Below are 14,628 nucleotides of genomic sequence, written 5' to 3' on the forward strand. Positions count from 1 at the left end.
GGAAACTGACAAACAAGGAAAAGATAAAACCAACGAACAGAAAATTTTCCCAGTACTAAGAAGTCATAACAAGGCTATTAGTCCTAATATGGTGGGAAAACCATAGACCAGAACCAGAGATGAGGTTTACATATTCAGTAGGTCAGGAGACAAAATCAGGTCAAAGATACTACTTACAAAGAAGAGCACTGCCACACTCAATTCTTTCCAAAGTACAGCCCAAATGACCAAGATACCTGTACATTTTATTTTATTATTTTTTAAGTTTTTATTTAAATTCTGGTTAGTTTACATACAGTATAATATTAGTTTCAGGTGTACAATTTAGTGATTCAACACTTTCAGAGAACACCCAGCGTTCATCACAAGTGCCCTCCTTAATCCCCATCACCCATTTAACCCATCCCCCCCACCCACCTCCATTCTGGTAACCATCAATTTGTTCTCTATTGTTAAGAGTATGTTTCTTGGTTTGCCTCTCTCTTTTTTCCTTACAATTATTTTGTTTCTTAAATTCCACACGAGTGAAATCATATGGTATTTGTCTTTCTCTAACTGACTTACTTTGCTTAGTGTAATACACTCTAGGTCCATCCATATCATTGCAAATGGCAAGATTTCATTCTTTTTGATGGCTGAATAATATTCCTGTGTGTGTGTGTGTGTGTGTGTGTGTGTGTGTCATCTTTCTCCATTCATCAGTCAATGGACATTTGGGCTCTCCATAATTTAGCTATTGTTGGTTTAATGCTGCTATAAACATTCGGATGCATGAATACTAAAACATTTGAATTAGTATTTTTATATCCTTTGGGTAAATACCTACTAGTGCAATTGCTGGATCATAGGGTAGTTCTCTTTTTAACTTTCTGAGGAAATTCCATACTGTTTTCCAGAGTGGCTGTGCCAGTTTGCATTCCTACCAACAGTGCAAGAGTGTATTCCCCTTACTCCACATCCTTGGCAACATCTGTTATTTCTTGTGTTGCTAATTTTAGCCATCTGACAGGTGAGAGGTGATATCCCATTGTAGTTTTGATTTGCATTTCCCTGATGATGACTGCTGTTGAGCATATTTCCATGTGTCCATTGGTCATTTCGATGTCTACTTTGGAAAAATATCTATTCATGTCTTCTGCCCATTTTTTACCTGGAATATTTAGTTTTACCTAGTTTTACCCTACCTTTATAGAAGTTCTTTATATATTTTGGATACAACTTTATCAGATACACTTTATCAGATATGTCATTTGTATATACCTTCTCCCATTCTGAATGTTGCCTTTTAGTTTTGTTGATTGTTTCCTTCACTATGCAGAAGCTTTTTATTTTGATAAAGTCCCACTAGTTTATTTTTTCCTTTTGTATCTCTTGCCTCAGTAGACATATCTAGTAAGAAGTTGCTATGGCTGATGTCGAAGAGGTTATTGTTTGTGTTCTCCTCTAGGATTTCAATGGTTTCTTTTCTCATATTTAGGTCTTTATCTATTTTGAATTTATTTTTGTTTGAAGGTATAAGAAAGTGGTCCAATTTCATTTTTTTGTATGTTGCTGCCCAGTTTTCTAAACACCATTTGTTGGAAACACTATCTTTTTTCCATTGGATATTCTTTGCAGCTTTGGCAAAGTTTAATTGATCATATAGTTGTGGGTTTATTTCTGGACTTTCTATTCTGTTCTATTGATGTATGTGTCTATTTTCGTACTAGTACCATACTGTTTTGATCACTACAGCTTTTAATATAACTGGAAGTCTGGAATTGTGATGCCTCCAGCTTTGCTTTTCTTTCTCAAGGTTACTATGGCTATTTGGGGTCTTTTGTGGTTCTATACAAATTTTAGGAGAAAGAGCAGTACAAAGTCAAGTACTAAGGCAAAATAACTAGGGAAGTTTATATGAAGTGTTTGCATAAAACTAGAAGGTTCGAAGCTTTTTTTAAGATTTATTTATTTGGGGGGGAGGGCAGAGGGAGAGGGAGAAAAAGCCTTAAGCAGATTCCTCACTGAGCACAAAGCCAGACATGGGGCTTGATCTCAGGACCCTGAGATCATGATCTGAGCTGAAACCAAGAGTCAGTCACTTAACCAACTGCACCACCCAGGTGCCCCAAAGATTCAGGGCTTTTATATGGCACCTATAGAGGCAAAAATAATTCCAGAGTAATAGCTGAGATAAAGTAAATAATAAGAAGACCTGGTTGAAGCAAGAGGCAGGGGGACAGTGTCAAAAATCTATAACTGAAAGGTAGAACCTGATCTATCATAAGGAAATTAGATTTGGTAATTATTATTTCCACATTCAGGTCTTGTTTTATTTAGATCATTTAAAGAATAAATGATACAAAAATTAAGTGATACATGTAGAAAATGATCAAAAAAAATATTCACTTTATTTTTGCTCTCCATTTATGTAGGACATAAAATGAGTTAACTGAAATTTTTCATCTGAAAAGGAAGAAAGCAAATTTTACATTTTTAATAGACTGTTTCCACAAAGTTAACTAAATAAATTTTAATAATTTCATTATTTATTAGGAAGGATAAATACACTTGTTATATTAAATTTACTTTTACTAATGTGAAAGTGCAGAATTTAAACTAATCCTGAAAATGATAGGAACATAAAAGTTGAATATAAACAAGTTTAATAAATTCTAACAAGAAACCAAAAAATAGGTTAGAAATACTCCTAGTTTTTCAGTAATAAGGGCACAGAAAGTAAGAAACATCTCAAGGAAAGAGAATGCTTTGAATGGGAGAAGGAAGAGAAATTGTTTGGGAACAGAAGATACATAACATTTTGTTTTTGTTATAAATAGAGGCCAATTTCATAGCAAAAAAAGTGCAAAATATAAATTACTATTTTAAATCATTTTAAGGTATTTTAAAAAGCAACAATATGTGCTGAAATTTTTTTGTATTCCATGGTTTTGACAGGAAACCATTTCAAGTTTTTGATTTGGTAAGTAAGATATGGTAAAAAAAACAACAACACTGCCATGATAAATTTTATTTCTTTGGGGTAAGAAAAACATATTTTAGAACAAAAAATTACCTCCAAATTGTTTTCTTTAAAAATATAGCCAGATGCTATACTTTGAAAGATTAAGTTTGATTAGAAAGGAATTCAGTATTTTAAATATTGCTCTACAATACCACAACTTTGAAATTATGTAGTTCATCTGTTAAATCTATATTTCCAATTTTTATCATGGTCATCATAGCATATGCCCCTGGACTAAGAAGATACTATACTCCTTCTACAATTCTACTAGAATATACAATAGAGAAATGTAACTATTTTTTCTATAGAAAATGGAATGTCAAATCTTAATCATATATATTTCAATACCCTTATATTTATTTAGTAAAAAAAAACTGCACTTCTGATAAAATTTTACTAATTTACCTTGAAAAGCACTTCTTATCTAATCACTCCCTTTTAATAACTTTAGCACCTTGATTTTTTTTTCTGCAAAATATTTTACATTCAATACATTGAAATAACTGATTGATACCTTTTTCCCCACACACACAAAAAATATTTTAAGATATGATAGAATCCAAGGACTTTTTTTGTTAAGCCAGGCAATATAACAATTTAAAATTATTGACTTTTGCTAAAGGCTTAACTTTGTAAATTTTATTATTGCATGGAATTAAATAATGAAGAAAGCACAGCATACCCAGTGGTATACATTATAACAGCAGTTGCAGAGGGACACGGAGTGTGTTAGAGTTGTTTTCTAGCCTCTAGAATTTGAAATGGATAATGCATTTGACCCTCCCAACACAGTGGACTCACTATCCCCAGAGAGCACTTTCACTGGCTTGTTAATCTCTGTCTAAGTAGTAACCTGTGCACCAGTTATAATAAAGATCAAGTTGGTTAAAGTAGCTCTGGTCCTAGTTTAATTCATAAATACTTCTGGCAACAGAGATAAAACCAGAAAATACCCAGAGGTAGCTAAGCAACTGCAGAGTGAAGATAAAATTATTCAACTTAGTGGAATTGCTGAATTTAAGGCCAATATAGACATTTTATCAGTTTATCCTGAAATAAATTGAAAAATGTAGTACTTCAAATAATATATTGTAGAAGACGAAGTGTTTAACTTGCTGTTATGGGTGTAGCTGTCAGTAGACCTCTGTAATACTCACTGAAAAGAGAAAGTAAGTGATGAATATTTCAGAGATATGACTGCAATTCTTCAAAAAATATCTTGAAAGAAAGTCATTGCTTACTGTATATTTAGTATTAACAAATATTTCCAGCTATCAAAATATTAACCATTGTGCACAGGTACAAACTTAGGTTTACTGAAATATCAATGCCAATTTTCAGTTTAATTCCACATGTATATTAAGTACAGCTATACAAAATAGATATGGCAGTTCTTATCATCCCCATTTCACAGATAAGAATACAAAGAGCAAGAGGAGATAATTGAGATATTCTCAGGTTCCCAGAGCTACTTATAGATATGATAAAACCTAATAATCTCCTCATTGTGTCACATTTCCAGTTATGAATAACTAATTGGAAATGATTAATTATTCATATAACTGTGCTTTCCTGAGAGAAGCATATTTCTAAGGAAAAGCCTATTTTTATCAAAGGAATGGTTTAAAATCCTAAAATCATGCTAGTTTATGCTCTTTAATGAATTATGGCCAACTTTTCATTTTGATTTAAAAAATGTCATTTGACAATTGAACAGGCTATAAATAAACTGTAGTTTATCCTCTCCTTTGGGTTGTATTATATATATATATATATAGTAACTCTCTGAAGTCGGTGAGTTCTGCAGAAATGTGCTTATACATTGTGATGGATCTGGAATTGCTACAAAACTCAGAGGGCCCAACTTTTCTCCAGAAGTTAATGAAGAGGTAGGGGCTCCATCTATTCCACAAAGACATATCAGATCCTCCCCCCTCTTTTTTTTTTTTTTTTTTTTCCTGTTTCTGTGTGCCACACTTTGGTATGAATTTGCTTCTAATAGTGCATACCTATGGCTCAGGCTGGAGAACTAACATTGAGCCACTGGAGCACCTATCCCTTTACCTACAAATGTAGAGAGCTGGCAGTGCCTAAGTGTTTCCACCTCAGAATATGAATGATGTTCCCTTGATTCTGTGCAGGACAACTCTTAAGCATAAAACTCCTTCGCTGAAATGACACTGAAATCAGACTTATCCTGACTTTCACACTATACTGGCCTCTTACTCATGTTTGACAAACTTCCCCTACTCTTTTTCCAGATTTTCATAATATGTCACTTGCACATGAGTCCCTATTTCAGGTTGAGGTACCAAGCCAAAGACAGTAGAAAATTCACAACCATTCCAGTGTAGCAGTGGACCTAAACATTTGTCTCTAAACAAAACACATTCTCCTGGGTAGTGCCCAAGATATTGTCAACATTTATCTCTTTGTTTCTCCATTGTCCTATGTGGCAAGGATGACCTAATTAGTATTTTTTAAAAAGTTTCCTTCTGAAGAAGTTAATAGATTTCAGTGTTTATAGTCAAGTTTTATTGGCCTGACAGTCATTCTTCCACAAATAAAATTTACTGTATTGCTTTCAACAAAAATATTCCTTTCAAATTATTTGGATAAGACACAGTGGAACCCAGGGGGTCTGGGTGGCTTGGTCAGTTAAGCGTCCGACTCTTGGTTTTGGCCTGGGTTGTGATCTCAGAGTTGTGAGATAGAGCCCTGTGTCAGGCTCTGCGCTCAGCATGGAGTCCACTTAAGACTCTCTCACCACCTCCTTCTGCTCCTCCTCGCCCCCCAAAATAATTAAATCTTTATAAAAAAAGACAGTGGAAACCTTTAAACTAAGAACAAAAATTAATAGCATGGATATAATTTCATATAAATAAAGAATTCTGACCAATACTTCATTTGGAGGTTGGTTTTTTTTTTTTATAAATTACACTCAGGTTGCAACTGATGATATGAGATACTTTGCTAAATCATTTAAACTCTTAAAGAATTAAAAACATTTCCCAGAATTTCTTGAAAGACATCATCACTCTGTTGCAGATTAACTGGATTGAGGACTCTTCCTCATGCTTAGACTATAATGATACTTTTTATATTTATTCATTTATTTATTTATTTTTTATTTCAAGCATTTCTATTTTATTTTTTATTACTTTGTTAATCACCATACATTACATCAGTTTTTGATGTAGTGTTCCATGATTCATTGTTTACATATAACACCAGTGCTCCATGCAGTACGTGCCCTCTTTAATACCCATCACCAGGTTAACTCTAGAACCCTCCCCTCTAGAACCCTCAGTTTGTTTCTCAGAGTCCATAGTCTCTCATGGTTCGTCTTCCCCTCCAATCCCCCCCCCCTTTATTTTTCCCTTCCTGCTATCTTTTTCTTTTTTTTTTTAACATATAATGTATTATTTGTTTCAGAGGTATATGTCTGTGATTCAACAGTCTTACCCAATTCACAGCACTCACCATAGCACATACCCTCCCCAATGTCTATCACCCAGATGCTTTTTAATTAAAATAATTTATATTATCAGCCTAGTCATTTCTAATAATTACATACTCTTATTCATATTTTTACAGAAGAAGTAAATGAAATTCAAAAAAAACTTCAGGTTGTTAAAAGTTATATGGTAGTAACTCAATGAGGTCTTAAATATATGGATTTATAAATTCAAAAAACTAACTTTCAAGAAGGGTTATTTAAGCAAAAACTCAAGTAATACAGATAAAACAATTTTGCTCATAATATCCAGATAACTCTTACAAATGTAAGAGTCCATATTCTGTTCCAATAATATGGATTTTACATATGCAGCAGATATGTATATGGCAACCTCAAGTGTATACTCTATAGCATATTTTTAAATGCTTATAACTTAAATAAAACACAAATCCAAGCTTTCCTTCTTTAAGGTTGTAAGAAATTAATCTACATCATTACTAATAGCTTTCAAACTCTCCTTCTCCGTAGAGGTTTTCAAGGCCCCAGGGTCATATTTAAAGACAAACTTTAGGAGGTCTGTAATGATTCATTTGTCCACTAGCGTTGTACATAAGAAGCTTATTGTCTTAGCCTTTAGAATATGAGCAGGTTAAGCAGCTCTGCCATTCACATACCACAGTAGGTAGCTAGGGAGTTGCTGGTGAGACTTGGCTAATAGTGCCCAAGATACAACTTCTTGACATCCATCCTCTTTGCTCTCTTGGTATATCACTCAGTCAATGGTACATAGTGAGTTTTTCCCCTGTTTTTTGGGCATTCCAATTATACCAGTTTCTTAGGGCTGCCATAACAAAATACCACAAAACAAGTAGCTTAAAAAAAACAGAAATTTATTCTCTCACAGTTCTAGAGGCTAAAAATCTGAAACCAAGGTGTTGGCAGGGTTGGTTCTTTCTAAAGGCTCAGAATCTGTTCTATGCCTCTCTTAATTTCTGATGATGACCCAAATACCTGGTGTTCCTTGGCATGTTCATACATCACTTTATCTCTGTCTCCATCTTCACATGACATTCTCCCTGCATGTCTCTTCTCTTCTTATAAAGACACCAGTTACGGGTGTTAAATTGCATTGGTACTGGGTTAGGGCCCACTCCAATGACCTTGTCTTAACTTGAATACGTCTGTAAAGACTCTATTTTGAAATAAGGTCACAGTCACAGATACTAGAAGTTAGTACTTAAACATGTTTTTTGGGGAAACACAACTGAACCCATAACAACAAACTTCAGCTTTAATTTCCATCTGATTAAACTTCTCCCCCTCTTCCTATTCTCAATGGCACTCCTTTCTACATTTCTTCTTCTCCTCAATGAACACTTGCATAATTGTTTGGAGAAATTCAGATTTCTCTCTCTCTCTCTCTCACACACACACACACACAAAACAACATATGAAAGGAGTAACTAATTAGACTTGGATAATGAGGATAAAAAATAAATTCTGGGGGCGCCTGGGTGGCTCAGTCATTAAGCGTCTGCCTTCGGCTCAGGTCATGATTCCAGGTCCTGGGATCGAGCTCCGCATCGGGCTCCCTGCTCCGCAAGAAGCCTGCTTCTCCCACTCCCACTCCCCCTGCTTGTGTTCCCTCTTTCGCTGTGTCTCTGTCAAATAAATAAAATCTTAAAAATAATAAGTAAATAAAATAAATAAATAAATTCTGAAAACTCTAAAAGAGAGTTTTCTTAAAACTGATCATTAATATAGAGAAAAACATGTTTGCATAAAATAAAAATGGCAACTTGCCATTTACAAACACTGACCCCAACTTTGAGGTCAGGAATATAGCTTATTAGTCATTTAACTACATAAAACATAGAATCGGAGGGGAAGATGAAACATGAGAGACAATGGACTTTGAAAAACAAACTGAGGGTTCTAGAGGGGAGGGGGATGGGAGGATGGGCTAGCCTGGTGATGGGTATTAAAGAGGGCACATTCTGCATGGAGCACTGGGTGTTATATGCAAACAATGAATCATGGAACACCACATCAAAAACTAATGATGTAATGTATGGTGATTAACATAACATAATAATAAAAAAATAAATAAATAAAGTCCTTTTTAAAAAAACAGACTGATGAACAACTGAAATTTGAAGAAATATGACAAACTACTTATGGATAGTAACTAAATTAAATATTTCATTGAACACTGTCTATAAAACAGTACTGATCAAAGATCTTCACTTGAAAGGAAAGAAAAATATTTTATTCATTTTCAGAATATTCCCTAAAATAATTTGTATAATATATGGAAGGCTTTCTGAGATATGTCCAAGTATGTGTATATTAAGTAAATCAATCATGTGACAAATATTTATTGAACACCAACTATGTTCCAGGGACTACTGCAAATGTCATGATTATAGAATGATTAAAAAAAAGACTAATTTCTCCATAGAGCCTACATTCTAGCTGTGAATATTTAAGTAAAAATGGAAATTATGTGAAATGATGTCAGAGATAGGAAGTAAAAAAAATTTTAAAAAATTTATATAATGTTCCAGGGGTCAGGGAATTAGAAGTTTAAGGGAAAAGATTATATTTGAGTCAAGATGTGAAGAGATATGAGGGAGTAAGCTTCATGGATATCTGGAGGAAGTTTAAATATCTTGAAAATAAATGTACTAGAATATCTGAGGATCACTGAAGAAGCCTACATGGATTGGGCAGAGTGAGTCAGAGAGTAAAGGAGGTAAAATATGAGATAAAAGAGTCCTCTTGGTCACTGTAGGGAATATGCTTTATACTTTGTGTGAGTTGGGAAGCCAACAGAGGTATGAGCACAGAAGTGAAGATTTCATTTTACAGGACAGCAGGATTGCTCTAGCTACTCTGGTGAAAATAAACTTTATGAGGAGAAACAGAAATATTGTGATCTGTTAGGAGGCTATTGCAGTAATCTAGATAAGAGATTATGGTAGTTTAGACCAGGTGTAGCATTAGAGGTGATAGGAGGGTGGATGTCTCTAAATATAATTAAATATAAGGAAGAGACAAAGGAATTTGTGGAAGATTAGATTTATGACCTGAGAAAAAGAGAAGTTAAGGAAAATTTTAAGGTTTTTGGCTTAAGCAACTTAAAGGATGTGGTTGACATTATATGGAATTAAAGGCTGAGAAAGGAATAGGCTTATGGGGGAATATGTAGTACAGTTTTAAACATGTTAAGTTTGATATGCCAATTTTACTTCCAAGTGAATGTGTCAAGCAGTTGGAAGTAAATGTGTAGCTCAAGAGGTCGGGGATGTAGATATAAATATGCTAGTTGTCAGTGTGGACAGATAATTAAAGTCATGATGTTAAAAGAGATAGATATTCCAGAAATTGCATGTAGAAAGCAAAGAGAAGTGTTTCAAGACTGAGCCCTTTATCATAAGGGATAGACTCTTAAGAGAATAAAAAAATGAAGAAAAATTTTCAAAGGATACTGAAAATTAGCTCGTGGTATGAAAGGACCAAAAACATAATGGTATTGATCTAGAAGCAAAGTGAGGAAAGACCTTGAAAGGAAAAGTGTGATCAGAAGTTGAATGTTGGTTATAAATAATGAAAGATGAGAGCTAAGAACTGATTTTTGGACTAAGCAATTTTTAGGTCAAATTTTGATAGAAGCAGTTTCTGTGCAGTAATACAATCAGAATGGGAAGACTGGAATTTGAGATAATAAATATAGACAACATTTTCAAGGAGTTTTGTCACGAAGGATCATGTATTAGATAAATGAGATTGATGGCAATAAAAGTAGAGGGTCTACATTTTACTTTACTTCCATCTTACAAGTTAGCTTGCTACAATTTCATGAATGCTAGTAGAAGACCCCAGCACTCTGGGTCAGAAATGAAAGACAGTTTATTATTCACAGCAATAGCAGTAGCTATAGTTTCATCATTTTTATGTCTATCCTCTGAGCACTAATTCCCACATGCAGGGGCTTGAGTTACATAAGATGCCTGAGTTTAAGGAACCCGAGTCTTCTATAAAAGACTACAGGAAAGTTTTCCCTTTGCTCTGGTAGGAGACACAACCTTTTTGCCCAAATCTGCTTCCCATACGAACATTCTTGTAAAAAGAACAGTCTGTACTTCAGTTTGCAAGATGGGTACAAACTGATAGACTCATAGGTTGTCTCCTAACAATTATTAGAGGATTTACTTTAATAAAAATTAACTGTATTTTTGTTATGTTGATAGAAATAATTCAATATGGAAGGAAAAATTTATGATACAGGGAAAAAAGTACATTTTTAGAGTGATATACTTGATGAGAGATACAAGCACATGAAACATAATGTACAACTGAATGATTTGGCCCTCAGGTACCTCTATCAATAGATCATCCATGGTAATAGTAAGGAAGGCAGAGCACATATACGCACGTATTCATAGTGGGATACCTCTGAAATATTATAGGTTCACTTCCAGACCATGACAATGAAGTGAGTCATATGAAATTTTTGGTTTCCCAGTGTATATAAAAGTTATGTTTACACTGTGTAGTCTATTAAGTGTGCTATAGCTTTATGTCTGAAAAAAAAAATGTACCATACCTTAACTAAAAAATACTTGATTGCTAAAGAATGATAAGCATTATCTGAGCTTTCAGCAAATCACACTCAATTTGCTAGTAGAGAGTTTTGCTCCAATGTTGATGGCTGCTGACCGATCAGGGTGATGGTTTTTAAAGGTGGCTGTGAAAATTTTTTAAAATACAACAACAATGAAGTTTGCTGCATCAATTCATTCTTTCTTGAATGATTTTTCTGTAGAATTCAAAGTTGATTGATAGCATTTTGCCCACAGTAGAATTTCTTTCAAAATTAAGGTCAATCCTTTCAAACCCTGCTACTGCTTTACCAACCAAGTTTATGTAACATTCCAAATCCTTCATTATCATTACAACAATCTTCACAGCATCTTCACCCAGAGTGGATTCCATCTCAAGGGGCACATGTATCCCAATGTTTATGGCATCAATGTCCACAATAGCCAAAATATGGAAAGAACCCAGATGTTCATCATCAGGTGAATGGATAAAGAAGATGTGATATATATATATATATATATATATATATATATATATATATATATATGCATTGGAATATTACCCAGCCATCAAAAAGAAGTATCTCCATTTCAATGATATAGGTGGAACTATAGGGTATTATGCTAAGCAAAATAAGTCAGTCAGAGAAAGACAAATGCCATATGATTTCATTCATATGTGGAATTTAAGAAACAAAACAGATGAACATAGGGAAAGGGAAGGAAAAATAAAATAAGATGAAAACAGAGAGGGAGGCAAACCATAAGAGACTCTTAACTATAGGAAACAAACTGAGCGTTGCTGGAGGGGATGTGGGTGGGGGAATGGGGTAACTGGGTGATGGACATTAAGGAGGACACTTGATGTAATGACCACTGGGTGTTACATGCAACTTATGAATCACTTAAATTCTACCCCTGAAACTAATAATACAGTATATGTTAACTAAATTGAATTTAAATAAAAATTTTTAAAAAAAGAAACTACTTTCTTCGCTCATCCATAAGAAGCAAATCTTCAGCTGTTAAAGTTTTATTAAGGGATTGCAGCAATTCAGACAAATTTCAGGCTCTACTTCTAGTTTTAATTCTCTTGCTACTTCTACCACATCTGCAATTACTTCCTCCACTAAAGTCTTCAACTCTTCAAAGTCACCCATGAGGGTTGGAATTAACTTCTTTTAAACTTCTGTTAATGTTGATATTCTGACCTCTTCCCATGAATCACAGATGTTCTAAATGCATCTAGAATGGTGAATCCCTTCCAGAAGGTATTTAATTTATTTTGCCCACATCCTTTAATGGAATAACTACTTACGGCAGCTATAGCCTTGTGAAAGGTATTTCTTAAGTAATAAGACTTGAAAGTAAAAAGTGCTCTGTGATCCATGGGCCACAGAATGGATATTGTGTTAGCAGGCATGAAAACAACATTAATTTCATTGTGCATCTCCATCACAATTCTTAGGTGACCACATGCATTGTCAATGAATAGTAATGTTTTGAAAGCAATCTTTTTTCCAAGTGCTAGGTCTTAAAGTGGGCTTAAAATATTCAGTAAACCATGTTATAACAGATGTGATGTCTTATAGGTTTTGTTGTTCCAATTATAGAGCATAGGCAGAGTAGATTTAGCATAATTCTTAAGGGCTCTCAGATTTTTTTTTTTTTTTGAGTGATAAACAAGCATAGGCTTCAACTTAAAGTCACTACCTACATTAGTCACTAACAAGAGACTCAGCCTGTCCTTTAAAGCTTTGAAGCCAGGCATTGAATTCTCCCTAGCTATGAAAGTCCTAGATGGCATCTTCTTCTTCTTCTTTTTTTTTTTTTTTTAAGATTTTTATTCATTTGTTTGAGAGACAGAGAGAGCACAAAGGGAGAGTGAGAGGGAGAAGCAGACTCCCGCTCATCAGAGAGCCTGATGTGGGACTCAATCTCAGGACCCTGAGATCATGACCTGAGCCGAAGGTAGACGCTTAGCTAACTGAGCCACCCAGGAGCCCAGCATCTTCTTCTGATAGAGGTTGTTTCTTCTGTATCAGAAATCTGTTGTTTAGTGTAGCCACCTTCATTAATGACCCTAGCTAGGTCTTTTGGGTAACTTGCTGCAAGTTCTACATCAGTGCTTGCTGCTTCACCTTGCACATTTATGTTATGGAGAGAGCTTCTTTCCTTAAAACTCATGAACCAATCTCTGGTACCAGTTTCAAACTTTTCTTCTGCAACTACCTCACCTCTCTGAGTCTTCATAGAATTGAAGAGGTTAAGGCCTTGCTCTGGATTAAGCTTTGGCTTAAGAGAATGTTATGTCTGCTTTGATCTTCTACTCAGACCACTAAAACTTTCTCCATATCAGCAATAAGGCTGTTTTACTTTTTTACTAATTGTGTGTTCACTGGAGTAGCACTTTTAATTTCCTTCAAGAACTTTTCTTTTGCATTCACAACTTGGTTAACTATTTCACATAAGAGGCTTAGCTTTTGGCATCTCTCAGCTTTTGACTAAGTTTATACATTTCTAGATTCTGATTTAAAGTGAGAGCCATGTGATTCTTCCTTTCACTTAAACACTTAGAGGTCATTTAGGGTTATTAATTAGCATAATTTCAATATGGTGTTCAGGAAGTAGGGAGGCTTAAGGAGGAGAAAAATGGGGAATGGTAGGTTGGTGGAGCAGTCAGAATACATACAATATTTATCAATTAACTTTGCCATCTTACATGGGATATTTCATGATGCCCCATAACAAATACAATACTAACATCAAAGATCACTGATTAAAGGTCACCATAATAAATATAATACTAATGACAAAGTTTGAAATATTATAAGAATTATCAAAATGTGACAGAGACATGAAGAGAACAAATGTTTTTGGAAAAATGGTGCTGATAGACTTGCTCAACACGGTTGTCAAAAGCCTTTAATTTGTAAAAAATGCAGTATCTGCAAAGCACAATAAAATAAAGTGAAGCACAATAAAATGAAGTATACCTTTTTAAGTGGTATTGGGAGTTGGTGGAAGTTGTCTTCTGATTGCTCCTATTTTCTTAGTGAAATAGAAGTTAAGGTAAACAGCTGAGAATGAGGATTGGACATAATGCATAAGAAATTTTGGAGAGAGAAGATATGAAAGGGTTATACAGGAAATCACTGAAAGAGACTGAAGAGATGAAGAAAAGTTAGGCCAGGGTATTAATTCCTCAAAATATACTTTCTCTCAGGGACGCCTTCAGTTGGCTGGATCTCTGAAGTGGAAATCACTACTCCTCTTAAGACAGACTTTTCTTCATTTGGTTTCTATTAACCTTTCTCTGTCCTTGACCTTTCAGGCTTAGGCTTGGTAAAATGTTTGCTACCACTAGTCCTAGACTACAGCACTGCCCCTTATGGTTACCATCTACACTGTACACACCTTTGAATCAGTTCCTTTACTTGAAAAAACAATGATTTAAAGTATCTTTATATGAGTGTGTGATCTCTTTTCTGTTGGAACCTGAATAACAAAACTACAGATATTATTCACTTGACATTTGTTCACTAAGTGAACTTATAGAA

This window comes from Mirounga leonina, unplaced genomic scaffold, assembly GCF_011800145.1.
Source record: "Mirounga leonina isolate KUSES-001 unplaced genomic scaffold, KU_Mleo_1.0 Mir_127, whole genome shotgun sequence".
In the NCBI taxonomy this organism is placed as follows: domain Eukaryota; kingdom Metazoa; phylum Chordata; class Mammalia; order Carnivora; family Phocidae; genus Mirounga; species Mirounga leonina.